Below are 17,939 nucleotides of genomic sequence, written 5' to 3' on the forward strand. Positions count from 1 at the left end.
TCGTCCCGTTGCCCCTGTCCCCCACGGCTCTCCCCGCCCCGCCCCGCCCCTCCCCTCGCGTTGCCGCGGTGACCGGGAGACGCGTCGCGCGCCCGCCATGCGCCTGGCCCCGCCCCCTCCCGTGCTGCCCGGTGACGCAGCGGCGCTGCGGCGTGGGGATTCCGCCGGATTACCCGGCGTGCCCCGCGGCAAAATGGCGGCCTGAAGCGAGAGCGTGGGGCCGGGCCGAGCGGGGGCAAAGTTTGGGGCGGGCCCGAGGCGGGTCCGAACCGGGGCAGAACCGGCCGCAAAGTCACTGGGACCCCGGGTGGAGCCGAGCCCGACCGGGTCAGAGCCGGGCTGGGGCCCCGGGGGTGGGGAGCGGGGAACGCGATCGACTGGGGACTGAGCCCGGGCCCGGGCGGGCCCCCCTGCGCCCCCGGGCCTTCCCGGGAGGGCTTCGAGCCGGTGCTTTGCGAGCGGGGGGTCTCCCTGGCCCCCTGTGTGGCCCAGGGCCGAGAGGAGGTGTCGCGTACCCGGAGGACAGCGGGTCCGGGCGAGTCGCACCGTGGGCAGGGGGAGGCTGGGTGCGTGAGCGTGGGGGAACCGCAGCCTCGGTCCCGGGGGAGGGGCCGTCCCCGTGCGGGAGGGTGGTAATGCCACCGCCTCGGCCATCAAGGCGTTAGGGAGCTCGCCCTCCCTGTGGAGCAGAGTGGGCACGGAAGCAGTGGGCTGAGCTTGGTCCACGCAGGGTGTAGCCTTGTGTGGGTGATGGAGAGGTTGGTGGTGTGGGGGATGAGAAAGCAGGATCTGCGCAGGGAGCGATGCTGGAGTAGGAGCTGCGAAGTGGAACAAGTCTGGGCCGGCATGCTTGTGTTAAAGAACCAGAATATGACTGACAGAGGCAGAGTTGGAAGGGAGGGAGCAGCACTCCCCTGGTGCCAAACCTGGCCGGGGGAATGGGAAATTCTCTGCCAGCCTTGAGACCCTCTCTAGTGCAAGAGATGCTTTATACTATAGAATTAGTGAATGATCCCTGGGACACATGGGAGGACTTTAAAGAAAAACTGGTGAACAATAAGTACTGAACTGGCTCTGGGCTTCAGCATACCGCGTGGAGCAGAGTAAAAGACTGAGTGCTAATAAGCAGGTTTTCAGATGGGCAGGAGATTGCATTGGTAGGCATCAGGGTATGCAAATGATATGCGAGTTGTTGTCCGCTGAAAAGAATCATCCATCAAACATAGATAGCTCTGTGCCAGCGAAAGCTTTTCAGAGGTATGCATCTCTGTTTTACAGATTCAGAGAAGGAACTGGGATAAAGGGCCTACATAAGGGGAAGCAATGAATCCTTGTTGAAGCATCAGGTGACAGGTAAGGAAGCCGAGAATGAGCTGATGCTGAGTCAGACTGTTCTGGTCCCCACACTTGTATTTTTTGAGAATATGTGAATCACATACCTGAAAAACTGTCCCTCTCTGTGCTGTTCTCTGCATTGTCACACACCTGTGTTGCCTGAATTGAGGGGCATCAGTGAAATGGAAGTGATCCTGAAAAATTCAGTAAGAGCTCCTGGAAAGAAAAGTTCAGTTAAAAATGTCATCCAGAGAAGCAGTCTAAAGTCTGTTATGTCAGTGCTGAAGTAGCTGTGTTCTCTGTGTAATCACAAGAAGTCCATGTAGCCAGGATCCCAATGAAATCCTTTCTGATGATCCAGCTTTTGCAAGAATGGGGGTGCCAAAGTTAGGTAATTCTAGTGATTCTCTGTTCTATTAGGTTATTTCTTCCACCGTGTTGTTTTTTCCACCTGTATTTTAACTGATCCCCTGATGGGCAGTGCAAGTGTACTGCTGGTGTTTCTGTCCTCTCCTGAACTCACTGTGGAGATCCAGTTTAGGGGGACAGCCATCTGGTACCCAGCAGCTGGTGATTTGATCATGCCTTTCTTTTACTTGTCAGATCACTTTTAGTAAAACTTCTTTCTCTTTTCTTCACTTCTTACTGAATCACTGCAGAAAGCATGTGTATCCCAACAGTGCTTTGCATACAGTATGTTTCATCTTCTGGATGTTAAATCAACATTTAAGCTAGCAGGCCTTAGCTGTGGTATCAGGAGCTTTTGGCTTTTCATTCCTTCCCAGGCAGCCAGTGCTCTTGAAATCATGGGAATGCATTTTAGCAGGGCCAGCAGAGTTCCTAAGTGCAGCCCATGGCTGTCTTAATCTTTAATATTAACAAGGCATTGGGTCAGGAGGGGATGAGTTACGTGCCAAGACATGTTGCCTCCTCAAACCAGCCTTCTGAACCAAAGATGACCTTACATTCTTTTCCAGTCTGTTTTAAGATATTGGCTGCTGTGAAGTTACTTGCTTTGCAGCTTTCAGACCCTGAAATCTTACCACTGCCATCCACTCGAAGTACAATCATGTGGCATAGTATGTAGGAAAAATAGACTGGAGCTTTGAAAGAGATATAGCCCTTTGCAGATCCGTCCCATTTTGTACCAGAACAGGACAAATAAAGTCAGATGGAATGACTGATTTTGGTCATTTTGTTGATGTTAACGGTACCGGAGCTGGCTTGGAGAAAGAACTTGTGGCAGCTGGTATAGCATATAAAGTGCTTTTAAAAAAGTGAAGAAAGCCAAGCTATTTGAACAACAGCAAGATAAACAAGTTTCAGTAAAATGCGACTGTATTCTTTTGTAGTTGTTGAAGTAGACTTGATGCTTGTGAGTCATGGAGACTGATGATTTTTCTGAAGGTGAGCTCCCTAACCTGCTAAAATATCTGCTGTGTTTTATGGAAGATCCACTGAAAACTGGTACAGCATAGTGCTGTGAAATAGTTCTGGAGGTTAGATCATAAAGAATTAACCATGTTGTGTACTTGTTTGCAGGGGCCTAGCTTTTACAGCACAGTGTGATAAGAGTAATGCAGTAGTGGCTAATAGCTCTCCACTTTTCATGTTGCTGGTCTCAAATGAGTCTGCATGTGATACATTTCTTCCTTCACAAAGAAGTGAGGATCTGGCTTGACACCTTTTGACTCATCTCTGCTCTTTTGATTTGGGATGTCAGGAACTGGAATTGTCATAATAGAGCAGATTTTCTTGGCTGTTCAGCTTGGTTGATGCTTTGAGAGTAAATTCAAGGTCCTGAAGCTGAGTCTGTTCATCTCCTTGCTTGAAGGCTTTGCTTGTGAAGAATCCCCTTTTTGTATGATACCTTAAGCTATGGAGAGAGTGTGTTCTGTGGCGTTTGTGCTAGCTGTGTGTACTCCAAGTCACTAGTAACTGAGTAAATATCATCCTCTCTGAATTTCATTTTACACGGGACTGCAAAGGAAATATGTGTGTAATCTGTGCAAACAGGGCTGATGCCTTAGGACACAAAATCATCCATCCTGTTTCCATGCCAGTTCCCTTACCTGAGGGCTTTTCCTTAGATCTAGATTGGCTGGGTCTGTAACTGTAGTATGAAGAATGTTACTTTTTAAAATTGAAGTACTTTTACAGCTGGTTGGAAAGGAAGGATGACATTGCAGTCAATTCTGATCTGCAATGTAGGGTACCTAATTTCTGCCACAATTTTATTGTGTGAACCTGCTCAGATCACTACCATTGCTCTTCTTTGGTTGCAAAATACGATTAATGCCCATCTTATTTGGGATTTGAGGAAGAGCCCCTAAGTGTCTATAAGATGCTTGGATACTGTGATGTTGAATGCTTTGGTAACGCTTGGTGGAGGAGAGGTGAAAAGGATATTGCAAGCCATGACTTCAAAATAAAGCAAGCACCTGTATGATGCACTGTCCTGTGTATTCTGTAGCATGGTAAATTTGCTATACAGTGCAAGTCTTGTTTAAGGCAAGTGGACATTCTGGGACCTGCTCTCCCCACTTTTTTTCCCTCCGCAGGAGCTGTTTGGTTGTTTCTACAGCTTGTAACGCCTCATCTGGCTGAACCTTTTTCACTTAAATTAATATTTTCTGCTTTTTGCCCCCTCGTTTGTTCCAGACTTGGAAATTGCTCTTTTTGTTGTCAGAATGTTCCTATCTTTTAGCTAATATGCTCAGACAGAGAGGACAAAGAGTAGCAGCTTGCAGGCTGTCTCATATTTAGAATGACATGAGCCACCCTCTCTGGAGTGTCCTCCTGGGAGCTGTGCTTAGGAAGGAAATGGCGTGGAAGACCGTGTAGGGGCGTGAGAACAGCATTGCGATGTTTGGAATGCAGGATAAGCATCACTTGGGTGAGCTCAGTTTTCCTCTGCTTTTTAACAATGCTGGTTGCCAAGCCTGAGGAAGACTGCTGTATAGAGATGAAGGAGCTGGAATGTATTCTTCAGTTGAGGTGAACGCAATTCAGTGAAACTGATAGGCATCAACCTGAATAATGATTTTAAAGTATTTTCACATGATGTCTAATCTGTGGAAATTCACTACCACATAATAGCACTGAGGCTAAGAGCTGAGCGGGATTCAGAAAAGATCAAGCACTGATGAGTGGAAATGTTCAGACTTGCTTTAGCTAAAGAACTTGTTTTAGAAGGTGTATTTTTCAGACATCACCCCATCTCTTAACAGTTAAAGGTTTGACGAAAGGGCAGTTTGTTCCATAATTGTCCACTGAGGCTTCTTGCTCCGTCTTCTAAACCACCTTGCACTGGCCTGTGTTAGAGGCAAGGTGTTGAATCACTCTTATTTGCTATATTAAGTTCCCCATTAACCTTTCTTTTTGTGATAACTGCGTTAGGGGAAAAAAAAAAACAACTAAAACCACCAACCAAAACACAAACCCACAAAGCACTCCAGCTGCTCTGATTAGGCCTGGTAGTTGAGGATTTAAAGCTGGTGGAGAGGAAAGGTAATGCAGTCCATAGACAAGGACTGTCTTATTCATGAATGCAAAGACATAAAAGTATTGTCTCTTCATGCTGAGTGGTCAGGCGAAGCTGTTTGTGCCTCTTGCCTTTGCTTGTAAGAGGGAAAAGAACGTGTGGAGTTTGACCTCTCCACGTTGCAGCCTTGTAGTGGACTTTAGTCTGGAAGGCGGCTTAAAGGAAGGGCTTTAAGGCTGTTCAAGTGAAATCCAGTATGTTGTCATGTGAGCCTCGACATCCTAGTGTCTGGGAAGACATAGTCTGTGTCCTGAGGTCATGTCCAGTCTGTGTTGAGGATCAAAAGAGTCGTCAGTGCTGCTTGCTCAAGTAGGCATAAACATGGTTTAATGGATAGGCTAATAAAGGTAAGTGGCAGCGGTATGGAGATACATATAAAGCGTATACATTTGCCTAAATGCAAGGGGAGCTCCTGAGGGAAAGTTGGGGGGCAGACTTTCAGAGCTAGGAGGAGCTCATATCAACCTCAAGACATCTGTAGGGATACCCTCCCTATGGGCTGTTCTGGGAACAACATGTGCTTTAGGGTGCAACATAACTCTCTTGTGGCAGGCGTAATGGCTTTGAGTAAAGGGTTACTGACTCTCACAGAAGTTTTGTGATGCTGTGAAAGTGAAATGGGTCAGGATTGGAAAGTAAGGTTTCCTGCAAGGCTTAGGCTGTTTTTTAGGCACAGAGGATCCGACTTGCTGCTAGTGACAGGAGAACTGGTTTCTAATTTCTAGGGGTCAAAAAATTCAGAACTGAAAGTCCAACAGTTACCACTGTGTCTTTGGTTGTGTTCTATATTTGTATTTTGACTCTGCGGTAAAACTGGCTTTCGCGATGTTATAGGAGTCATAACTGGATTTTCTTTTGTGTTTAAAGTCTCGGTTGTGCAGTGCATTAGCATAACACTCGTGCATTAATGGCTCTCAAATCAAAAGGGACAGATGAGGTAGTTTCACTGACTATTGGGGAATTACACTTAGCCTCATAGAAAGCCTTAGGCGAGTTTTACTTTATAGCATTTGTTTCAAAGAAATATAAGTTATTTTCCTGAGACAATAATTAGATAATCGTTGTGGCAGTAAGGTTTTTGACCATTATTTTAGCATATGCTACTTAGGGTAACTGCGTTTAGACCTGGTTACGTCTTGCTGCTCAAGCTCTGTACAATTCCCAAAGATGCCTTGCCTCATTGTTTCTTAAATCAGATTTCATCCTGCAGCTTTGCTCTTCGTTAGTGAGGACTCTGCTGCTGTCCAATGGGAAGGTTACAAATATTCTAGGGAGATGGGTTGAAGTCTGGTCTGTCTCACACAACTGAAAAGTGATTGCAGTTAATTCTACTGTTCTGTTTTTTTCTTGTTTGTTTTTATTTATATTTTTTGTTGTTGTTATTGAGAACTCTTCCCACTTCTCTATTACCTGTGGAAGATCCATACCCAATGTATTTTGCACAGCTCTTCCAAATGGGGGAAAATAAAATAATGAAAAATGGCAGGTTATTTGTTTAAAGAGTTGTTTTAAGGAACTTTTTTGAGAATGGACTTCAAATTCACATCCTGCCTTTAAGTGGCTGTAATTTTCTGAGCAGAAAGCATCTCATGCACTGAAGTATGCAAAATACATTAATTGAACTTTTAGAATTGAATTTCTAAGCTCTGCTTGCACTATAGTTATGTAAATACTATGCTCGGAAGGATTTTCTCAGGTAACTGCCATTTTGCTAGCAGTACACTCGGATAGTTGTCTGTGTAGACACTGAATCCAATTCTTCTAGGGCTAGTACGGAGTGACATTTTTGGGAAGCTTCTTGCACCAGTTGGATTGATTTTTCTAGAGGCAAATCACCCTTGCTGGGCTGCAGAATTTCTGTAGAGTCTACTTATAAGTGTATCCATTTTAGCTTGATTAGATGATGCCTTTGTAAATAGGTCCCCAGGTGTATCTGAAATGGCTACAACAGAATTCATTGTCATCAAGGCTCCAGCTGGATGGGGAGAGCTGTATTACTATGCAGCTCCAGGGATGATTTACTACCTGACTGACAACTTGCAATATAAACATTAGTCCAAGCATGATCTTGTCCCAAAACCCTGCCTACGCAGGGAGCCAGGAGCCTTCCTGCCACGCGCCATAAATCGTTTACGGTTTGCTCATGCCCATACATTTGAAAAACAGCTGCGTATTGGGGATTAGCAGTTTGCAGAGGGCCTGTGCGGGGCTAAATTAGGGTCCCTTGTCCTGGTGGTGAATACCGGTATCGGCATAGCGCAAGTGCTTCTCTGCATTGGAAGGCAATTTACTCTGGGAATGGGAGGCGAGTGCAGGGTATCTGTGAGGGTACAGCAGCCGGGGGAGAGCGTTGGATTGCAGTGCTCCAACTTGAGCTCAAATGCCTGATGGGTAGCTGCTCAGCATGGGGGGGGGGTCGAACCATTCATCGTTAGCTGTACGGGGTTTTTTTTAAAAAAATATTTATATATTTATTATTTCTATATATTTTACATGTGTATATATATACGCACAAAATTCAAGCAGACTACTCCTGTCTCCTAGGAGCTGAAGGTTTATAGGTTTTGGGTCTGTTTATTTTTTACAGTATGAAGAGTGGTTTCCCTTTTGCTAGCCCAGGATAGCAGAATCAAATTATATACAAGGCCATCTGGGGCTTTACAGCTAATTTTCAGCTTTTATAAAAAGTTGTACTGTGTCACTTGGATTTACTAGAGCTTTGCAACTTCAGCTCCCAAAGTAAAATTATTTTTGTGCTGGCTGCGATAATTTAAATTACCTCCAGGAGCTTCTAATGACTAACTTGTGTTTATAGTGAAATGTCCTATTTGCCCAAACCCTGGAAGCACAGTCTGTTTGATAACTCTAAATATATTGATGCTTTTACACAGGTGCCGAGTACATCAGAGCCTAAAGTCAGTTGGTACCTTCAGGTCTTTCTGTAATAAAGAGAATATGCAGATTTTGCTATACAAATGAGACTAGACAGTACCGTTCAGATACCTCCTATATGCTGCTGGGAAAAGCAGATACAAGTAGACCATTTTTAGCTGGATTGGTGCTTCCATCAACTAGTCCTTTATTGGGTGGGTTGGGTAAGAATCTGGGTGGAACGTGTCAGCAAGGCACCCCCTTCCAGATGCATCAGCTCAACACAAGTCCTTCCAGACCGTACTACGAGTATCCATAAGGCCATGGGCAAAGCTGGTAGGCTCTGGGTAAAGCAAGTGACTTACTTCCAAAATGACACGATTAGAAGGGATCTTACTATGTTTTTGAAGCTGCTGCATAGGCATCGCTCTGATATAAGAATGTTTTCCTGGAGCTTCCTGTTCTGCTCACCTCTCCTCTGTTGTAGGCTGGGGGAGAGGAAGGGCTCATGCTTGACTTTTTCGAGCCTAGCAGTTGCCTCCATTTTTCTTATTACTTTTGGTGAAAGGCTGTACTGTCTATTTGATTCCTTGTGCTTTGCTGAGATGGAGGCCAGATAGCACCAAATATGTTTGTGGCTGTTTGTGTGGGCATTTGAGATTTGGAAGGCACCTGCTAATGAGTTGTAGGTCATGTCAGATTGGCTAAGTTTCCATCAGGCTGGTTCTTTGTTGCGGCAATGCATATGGACTGTGTGTGCTTGGGGATCCCTATTATCTACCTCAGAGTGGGAGAGCTTTCCTCCTGTTCACTGCCTCTCTCCCCACAAGAAAAAAATCACTGTGTTCTGGAGAGCTGTCAACCTCCAGATTGAATTAGATGATTTGCTGCTTATACATAGGCTTTTCCAGATACAGATGGAGGTTAGAGAGGGGCATAGGTATGTGACTGTATTTTGAGCTTTCCCTCCTTCTCCTTGTTTTTGATGCCACTGTTGGAATTCACCCTTCCCTTTTCCTGGGAACTGTGTGAAGGAATTGCCGTCACCCAGAGCAAAGCTTGCTCTGCTTGCCTCAGGGTCTTACCTCTCCAGGTTAGGACTTTGCCCAACTTCCATGGGCAGCAGTTTGTTCATGAGCTTATGTTACACGAATCTTCTGGGGTAAGTCTGAAGGCAACAAGCCAGAGCAGTGGAAATCTCAACTGAGAAACGCTGGGATAGAGAAGAGAAGGAAAGAAGAAAGTTAGCAGTACAGTTAACTCTTCCACACCCCCCCTCCTTTTTTCCCCTGTTCCCTCACCTGCCCAGCTGTGTAGTAGGTTAGCAGTACGTGTCTGTTCTTATTCTTATGAAAGTAGACTTTGTTCTCTGAAGACTGCTAATCATGCCCCATGGGGGTGTAATCAGTTATAAGGTATTTAATACAGTGCAGGCGGGAACAGGCTGCCTGGACGGGCTGGCAGATTGCAACACTACAATTATAAAGGGCCCCTTTCCCCCACTCACCCGCCCACCGGTGGCAGGATGAGGGTTGTGCCTTGAAACGGTATTAAGTCTATGAAAAATAAAGATGTAGTGGGGGAAGGGAGAGGAGAGGCTGAAGGGACAGCTCCTGTTCCGGGAAACGGGCAGACTTGAGTTCTGCGAGAGCCACAGCCCTTGCAGGTTGCGCTCTTGAGACTTGTGGGAGCTTGGGTGGTGTCACCATTGAGGTGGGTTACACAGTGATGGCCCTTGGCAACCTGTAGAGAGCAGCAGGGGCTTCCGTCCTCTCTGAGATGTGTTTTCTTGTGGTGGCTGGGGTTGGAGAGGTATGGAGTGGTTAGAACTGGAGAAGCCATTTCTCCTGCATGCAGTGATTTAGGCACCTAATCTGTTTGGGTGCTTTTGTAAATCCTGTCAGTCTTCTGTTTATGTCTTTGGATATAAATCTATTGGTAAATCTGGCCTTTCAAGCCTCCTTCTTCCAAGTACTGGAGCTACTGCAGCAGTTCACCTTACTGGCTAAGAAGGGAATAGGTAGTTTGAGGCCTTGAATTTTAATGAGCATGGGAAAGTCTACTGGACCTAATCTGGTCTAGTTTTGTTACCTAATACCAGACCATTCCCATCAGTGAGGGCTTTGAAATGCACATGTGGGGTGTGGAACAGCTGGGCCACAGCCTTATAAACCACCCCTGCTCAGGCAGCTTGCTAGATACATTGGCACGTTTCTGAGCTTGTAGCTACACTGACCTTTCCCCTTTCAGGTTTCCCAGAGATGACAGCGTTTCAGCCCTTCGACAGTGCTCTCAGAATTTGCGGACACTGTTTTGTGTGGTGACAGCATAGGGCTCCCTCTGTGTGTGTGCTGTTTGCTTCTTGGAAAGTAGAAGGAAATCTGCGTTCCACCACATCCATTTGTGTTAAATAGCTTCTGCCATTTTTGCCTTATGAATTTGTGTTCCTTTCTGACATCCCTGTGCTTTGCTGAAGTTCGGAAGCTACTCTGTGAAGCACAACAGATAGAAGCTCTTTTTTGGCCGCCTTGGGGATATTGGTGTAGATTCAAGTGCAGTATATTCTTGCAACAGTGTTAGTGACAGTGTTGGTTTCCTGCTTGGCCCTGAGAGAACACTGGCTATCAAGTCTCACAGTTGGCCCTTAGCACTGGACAATGGGTTTTTAGGAGTGCGTTGATGTTTAGTTGTATTGCACAAAGTAAGCGCAGTTTCAGAATGTGGGGGGTTTGCAATACAACCGTCCTTTCATGGGCTTGAGAATGCTGCTGACAACTTCACCTCCAGACACATCCTCATCTTTTTCCCTTCAGAGTAACTTCGTGTTTCGGAACTGTGAATTCTTTGAAGAGCTTTGGGATTTGAAGGAGTGCCTCATGAAGGAGGAGTAGTGTTTTTTTCTGACTAGAGCACAGAATCTCTGTGACTCTAAAACAGTGAGATTCTGAGGTGAGAGGTTATGTGATGTCTTGGGTTTTAGTACATTGAGTCTCTCTTCTCTTGATCATGTAAGTGACCAGATGTCAGTGCTGTAGGGGGAGAATAATGTATAATGAAGATCAGATCTGTTTCTGTGGGCAGTGGGGACAGTGTTTACAAAAGGATTTTAGCGTAATGAGGAAGTGCCTGCATCTCAGAGCAGTTGCTTGACTCAAGGTAGAGTGGTTTCCTGGTGCTGGAAAAAGGCCTGGATCCTTCCAAGCACCCTGATGCCCAAAGTCAGCTTCTTACTCAGCTCTGCCCCCTTAGCTCAGGTCATCTCAGTGACACATTTGACCCTTGTCTTACAGGAAAAATTGGGGAAATTCTCTTCCCAGGCTACTGCACAGAGCTGTTCCTGCCCTGGGACATGGTTACTTCCCAGCCATTGTGGTAGCTCTTCTCCTCCCTGTAGCTTGCATGCCCAGTCGGTAACTCTCCTGCCTTGCTCGGTTTCTCTTGCTCTATAGCCCAAGTAGTTGCCTGGAGAACTCGAGGACTCTCCCACAACTGAGTTTGAGGCTGAAGCTGTTGTTGGGGTCCTGGCAGTGGCAGAGCTGGCATGCATGGGGAGCGTGGCGGGTGTCAGCGCTGTGGGTGTGCGGGCTTGCTGCTTGTTTTCCTTCCCTGCCTGGTGAGGAATGCAATGTGTTTGCCTTCCTTGGCCTGTGGTTGCAGCCACATTCCTGCACTGGGAGTCAGCACGGCGGCGGGCGGCGTGCTGTTCATGCCCCCCGGCTACATGCTTTCAGCTCCACATCAAAGGTGTGTTTAGTGTGTAGCTTGTGCCATTCCTGGCCACACCTGGTGGCCTGCAGGCATGCAGGAGGTGGAGTCTGGCTGTGTTTGCAGATGGCATTCAGGGTTCAGACTTCTTACTTGTGGAAAGGCTGGAGCTGAGTCCATGCTAAACAACCCCAGGAATGCAGCAGGAGAGCTGAGCAGCACAGTCACTCCAGGGGCATGTCCTAGCAGCAATGTTTCCTTTATAGCTGCAGCAAAATAACTCATGCCTGCTTCTCCAAAGGAACTGGTTGTTTGCTTGGGTGTGTTGTAGGGTTTAACTTACACCGATAAGGACAATTAAGGTTGGCTCATCCCCCCCTGCAGCATTTGTGACCTTGGCAATCAGTAGATGATTGAGTGGCTCTTGCCATCAAGCTCTGCTCAGTACAAACTGCGCATGAGATGTCTGCCTGGAGATGGAATGGCACCTGGATATAACCGCGGGCAGGAGTGTTGCCCACAGTTGGTGGGTGTCATGGTTTAACCCCAGCTGGTAACTAAGCACCATGCAGCTGCTCACTCGCCCCCCCTGGTGGGATGGGGGAGAGAATCAGAAGAGTAAAAGTGAGAAAACTCCTGGGTTGAGATAAATACAGTTTAAAAGCAAAAGCTGCACACATGAGCAAAGCAAAACAAGGGATTCATTCGTTCCTTCCCATCAGCAGGTGGGTGCTCAGCTATCTCTAGGAAAGCCGGGCTCCGTCATGCGTAACGGTTACTTGGGAAGACAAACACCGTAAGCCTGAACATCCTTCTTCATCCCCCTGCTTTATATGCTGAGTGTGATGTCATACGGTACGGAATATCCCTTTGGTCAGTTGGGGTCAGCTGTCCCAGCCAAAACCAGCACAGTGGGCACATGTTTTTACATGTATGTGCTGCAGCTGAACTGCTCCAGCTTCTTCTGGAAAAGCTTCCTTTTTCTGGTTGGTACCTCAAGAGATGAGGGCACGAAGCTTGGTGAAGGATGGCGAATCAGGATGCAGATGCACTGTTTTGGGATCCTTGACGTGATGTCTGTGAGAAATGGTCACTAGTTTTCTGTGTCCCTATTATGCAAGCCATCCTTGTCCTCTTTATGTAAGTCCTTCATTTGCCTGGCGCAGGGACATGTGGTCCATTTTGACCGTGTCGGTATGGGCAGCCCATAGGCAAGGCTTGAGGGAGAACATCTTCTATGTCTTGGCTAAGTCCTGGGCTGTTCACTCCATTACCCAGTTTGCTTTGATCTTTGGGACTTGAACTTTCCCTTCCGGCAATTTCTAGTAGCCTGAAATTCTGTGACCTGCCAGTCATTTCCATTTTAAAGTTAGTCTTCTGCAGAAGGCCTCCTTACTGCCATCTTTAGACAGTAGCAGGCATGAAAGATTTGGCTTTCAGAAGTGCTCTGTCTTTATAGCATAGTTTTTGCCTTTTAGCTGTTGCCACAGTCAGTTGCTGCAGAGCTGCTGTTACCAGATTGGTCCATGCCACACTCTTTTACAAAGCAGGATCTCATTGATAGGTGATTGGGAAATGTTACTTGTTGCAAAAGACTCTTACCATTGTGAAATGGTTGGAAATTATTCTATTTGGGCTCTCTTCTCTATTGGTTTCATGTAAAATGTGCATTTTGTTTTGAACTCGTTGCCACTGACTCCGTACTTGACTTTTAGGGCTTGGATGTTGACAAGAAAGTGTGTTACCTGAACCTTCGTTTTCCTTCCTCTGTTCTGCAGTGCCAAAGTGAAGAATATGCCCTGTGGCAACATGAGGTGTAGCAAAATATAAGTAAGTCTAAAAACGGGTTATGTGGAATGTTACTGATAGAACATCTAAGCGTGTACAATCATTCGGTGTTCCAGCTTTGTCATGCGATACAGGCTATGGCTGCAAAAGTGTAGTTCTTGTTTAGGATTAAATGCTGCTTCTGCTGTCACTTTCTGATTGCCAGGAAGGGAGTAAGGGATCTGGAATGAAACTGGTGTGACATTGGCTAAGGAGTAAGGAGGGCTGATTCTTGGCCTTTTTCTATCCTGTCAGTGAGTGTTAATATGTTGTGGAGGGAAAATGACCAGTTCCTTGTTTTGATTTCCTTGCTGGCCTTCAGGACTGTGTAGGAACTGAGATCAATGTGCTTCTGTGTCCGGTCCCAAACACCTCAGCCAGGGAGATGTGCTCCTCCGGCTAAGAGCAGTAACCCTCACCGAGCAGCTAGATCTCCCCCTGGTGGGACAGGGTGCAGAAAGCAGGGCTACAGCTGGACAGTGAAATTTGGAATTGCCCTGCTCCTGGGGCACCTTGAGCCTGCAGCAGATGTGGTGTTTCTCCAGTTGAGACATTCCTTATGTCAGAGTCACAGGCTCTGTAGAGCTGAGCTCATGCAGCTGCATGAAGCTGGAGGCGTGAGTGAACAGCTTGCTGCTGGCACTGGACAAACACCTTCTGTTTGCAACATCTGCCTGCCTATACACTGGCATTTCTCCATAGTCTTTTTGCCATTAGATGAGCACTGATCTGCTAGCTCTTTGAGTGGTTTAGTCTGACACTTGACCAAAAAAGAATTTAAAAAAAAAAAGTACCTGGAACGTGATGGCTTGCTTTGTTTAGAATATCTGGGTCCGATCATCCTCTGCTCTCGGTTAGAGCCCCTTTGAGGACAGGTGACTTCACTTGCGGGTGGACTATCTCTCATTCCTAGCTTGTGCTCTGAAGGAGCTGCACAGAGCTTACTTACCTCTGCAGGGAGGAGCCATGTGGAGATGAGGAGCTTGTCTTCACTGCTAAAAAGGAGTTGTTTTTCCTGAACTTCAGAATAATTAACGGCCTTATGGTGTCCCAAAGGATAACAGCGGTAAAGGCCTGGCATTTCAGTTTTACGAGAGCAATGGCAGGCAGAGGATGTAGTGCTAGTCTGGACAGCCTGACCTTGTGGTAACACTAAAGTGCTGAGCCTTCACTGCAATTACCCCTTGAGACAATTTATTCTCATTATTAGCTCCAGCTGAAGAAAACCAGTGGATCTAGCAGTAATGACAAATGTGGAAGGAGATGGTTGGTGAGAGCTCTGACTCTACCTGAGGAGATGTATCTGAGGGAAGAGCTGAAACAACCTTGCTTGGTCTCAGGTGGAATGTCTTTGGTTATCCCCACCAAAGGAGGAAGGTGAACCTGGGAGGTACAATACAGTACATACAGAAGGACAAGCAGTCCAGCCTGTGACTGCTGGTGACAGGCAGCGTCCTCATGTACAGCTTGTAGGGCAGGGGCCGGAGGTCTGGGTCCCCTCTGCTGTGGGTAGGATCCTGCTGTTAAAAGGACTGACTGGAGCCCAGGTGAATGGGGAGAGAAGAGCCATAGCCAGTTGCCTGCTTTATACAAGTCACCAGTGAAAGACAGGTGGGTGGATCTGTTTGCTTTTCCTAAACTGGATTAAACTGTGTTGTATTTCTGTGACTGAACTCTCAGAATAAAATCTCTTGGCAGTTCATTGCTGCTGAAGACTAAGAAAATCATTAAAAAAAAAAAAAAAACAACCAAAACTAAACTAAAAAAGAACAGAACAACAACAAAAAACCAGTGAGGTAAACTGAGGCCAGATCAACTACAGGGCCACACCACAAAAAAGAGAGAAGAAGCTCCAGGGTTACATTCTGCTTCAGGAGCCATGCTTCTCTATTGTTTACAGAGTTCAGACAAGTTTTGTGCCTGTTCCTGCCCTTGGCTCAGGCTCTGCATCTGCTGGGCCCAAAGCATGTTTTTGAAAGCTGTCTCCTTTCCTTGTTCTGCCTTTGTGGCCTGTTGAGACAACTGCTGCCAGCGTGTAGGTGTGGGTGCTCTAACACTCCACATTGTGCCTGGGTGCAGAGGCTGAGTGGAAATTGATGGGGAATATTTGATGTGGTCTCCAGAGTAAGCAAGGGCTGTGACTTAAGCAGGAGACATCTGTGCCTGGTAGGGATCCTGCTTTGCAAAGGAGTCAGTAGCAACATCACTCGTAACTTCCAGGAAGGGAAGGTGGTGGGATTTGGTCAGCTTTGGGAAAAGGCTGTGAACCCTTTTCAATTTTCTCCCTTTGGCTGGACAGGTTTATTCCTCTGCGATCGTTTCTGTTTCTCTCAGTGCTACACTGCTTTTCCCTGCCAGCGTATAATGAACTATTGCTCACTGTAGGTGAAGCGAGGATCAGGCAACTTGGTTGCCACTGCTGTCCTCGCACAATGCTGGAGTCTGTAATTTTACTTCATTATTCTGACTGCTGTCTGTACTGAGTGCTATGAAGATCATAAAATATTTCTGTGCTAGAAAATCTCTGATGAATAGCACAGAGGATGGCTCAAGTTTCCATGGCAATGCTTCTGAATGTGCTTCTGTCACCAAAGAAAGAGGGACTTTTCAGTTGATTAAGGTTTGGGGGTTTTGTCTGTGAAAGGGGATGGTGGTGAGACTGCATGTTAGTTGTTTGCCTGCCTTTGGGTAGTGCCTCTGACTGATATATAATCTGGAGAAAGAGAAAGCTGACATTTGTCTAATGGCAGAGACGGACTGTGTCATGCAAACTACAGCTGGACTCCTGGACATGCTTAACTGTTCAGCTACAGATGCAGCTGCACAATCACCCGACAGTTAAGCCTGTACCATTCTCTGCCTCTCACATCTGACCATCTGCTAGGGAAAAGCTAATTAAACCAAAACGATTCTTGCTGGGATTAAACCCCAGCAGCAGAGAGAATTGAGTATAGTACAAATATTGTTCTCCTACTACTGGATCAGGGTTACTGCTTTATTTGTACTTATAAAGAATTGCAGGCTATTCACCTCAGTTGCTGTCAGGTAGGTGTTTAGCTCATGCACACTTTTCTTCTCTTTTCTATCCCAGGTCACTCTTGTTTTAGGTACAAGAAATAAGTCTGTGTCTTGCTGAATTGTCCTGCAGTTCCTTTCTTATGACAGCTGAGGCTCTTTAACATGAAATTTCATGCAAAAACAGTGCACAAAACTGTTGTGGTTTTTTTTATTTCTTTCTCCCTAGTGCCTCAATTTCTTTACCTATGGAATGGAAATTGTTCCTGCCTTCCTCCTTGCATGTATTTGTGGTGAGCATGAATCCTAGAGTTGGTGTGGGGCCACATAACCTTATAATTGCTGGGAGCTACCAGTGTGAATCTGAGACTCAAGACCAAACAGTTTATTGCAAAAGTGTGCCTGCAGCCCTTTGAGAGTTGAAATTTAAATCTCGTAAAATAGAAAAATGTGGATGTGTGGTTCCCTTAGCAACTGAACTTTTGTGTGTACCTACAGTCCATGTTGTCATGTGATCAGGTCTTCAAAATAGCTCTTTCCAAAAAATACTAAATTAAAAGAACTTACAACTCTGGTTGATTTTGTGGCTGTTCCTGGTGCTCAACAAAAGTAACAGCTCACCACCGTGTTCAGAGTTGTGGCACAATTGAGTGCGAGGGATTTAGTTCTTTGCAGGGGGCTCTGAGAGGATTCTTGCTATTGTCTTTCTGTGCTGAGCATGGAAAACTTGTACTGAAGAGGAAGTTAGTTCTGCATATGGTAATGCAGAGGTGGCAGTAGAACGCAACAGTGAGGAGACGGTGATGGTTGTGTTGCTGGAGTGGATGTGAGGAAGGTTGGAGCGAGCATGAAGAGACCTGATTGAAGAAGCAGATAGAGATTAAAGTGAGAGTGCTAAAAGAATGAAGATAAATTAAGTCTTGATATTTGGGAGGAACAGTTCAAATAGTTTTGAATGAGGAATGGGGAAAAAACCCAGTAATTTTGGAATTACTAGAATTTAATTTTGACAAATACATTTCGAGGGGAAATGCTCTGGGAACTGTGAGGAGATGAGATGTGATTTTAGAGTGTGGATTTGTAGCATGTTAGGTCTGTGACCTCAGGCTTGTTTTGTGTATGTGTTTACCCCACAGTTAGCAAGAAGACTTCATATTTTGGTGGAAGAAGGGCAGTTAGTAAGGCCATTCCTGGGGGCAGTTAGATGATGTGCTGTAACTCCACACTCCAGTTTGCTCAGATAAGCTGTTGGTGAGCCATACCCTTAGGAATGAGTGAGTGGGGAACATTGCCTTCCTGGTGTCCCAACTGTTCCAGGTGTGTTGGACATCAGCAAACAAAAGCTGTATGGGTGTATGGAAAGCAGGGCACAGCACAAGTATTTGTGATCACCGTTCCCCCCTTGCTTGGGGAGAGTAGAGAAAATGTTACGCCATGCTGGTCTGAGCATTATTATTATTATTATGTTTAATTGGCATAGGAGTAGTGAACTTTAAAGTCACATAAATATCAGTACCTTTAATACCTTGTTATACTTTGTGTACTGTGGTTAGCTTATATAGATTCTGAGAGAGAGATGTCACTGTGGGTTTTTCGGAAAGAAAAAAACCCACAAACACAAAACCCAGCAAAACCTTATTTG

The 17,939-nt window shown here is 46.0% G+C and overlaps 1 protein-coding gene across 12 annotated transcripts in view; it reads left to right on the plus strand.

Moving 5' to 3' along the window:
- The first annotated feature begins 159 nt into the window (after nucleotides 1-159).
- Nucleotides 160-17,939, plus strand: part of TJAP1 (tight junction associated protein 1) — a 39,159-nt gene continuing 21,379 nt past the window's right edge. Inside the window, exons 1-2 of one of the 12 annotated variants that reach the window (XM_005503792.4) lie at nucleotides 160-327; nucleotides 1,279-1,353. The gene's annotated coding sequence lies outside the window, so the exon portion shown is untranslated. The other 11 variants (XM_021289430.2, XM_065058061.1, XM_021289432.2 and 8 more) reach the window with 11 other exon arrangements.

The sequence above is a fragment of the Columba livia genome, chromosome 3, assembly GCF_036013475.1.
Source record: "Columba livia isolate bColLiv1 breed racing homer chromosome 3, bColLiv1.pat.W.v2, whole genome shotgun sequence".
NCBI classification, from domain to species: domain Eukaryota; kingdom Metazoa; phylum Chordata; class Aves; order Columbiformes; family Columbidae; genus Columba; species Columba livia.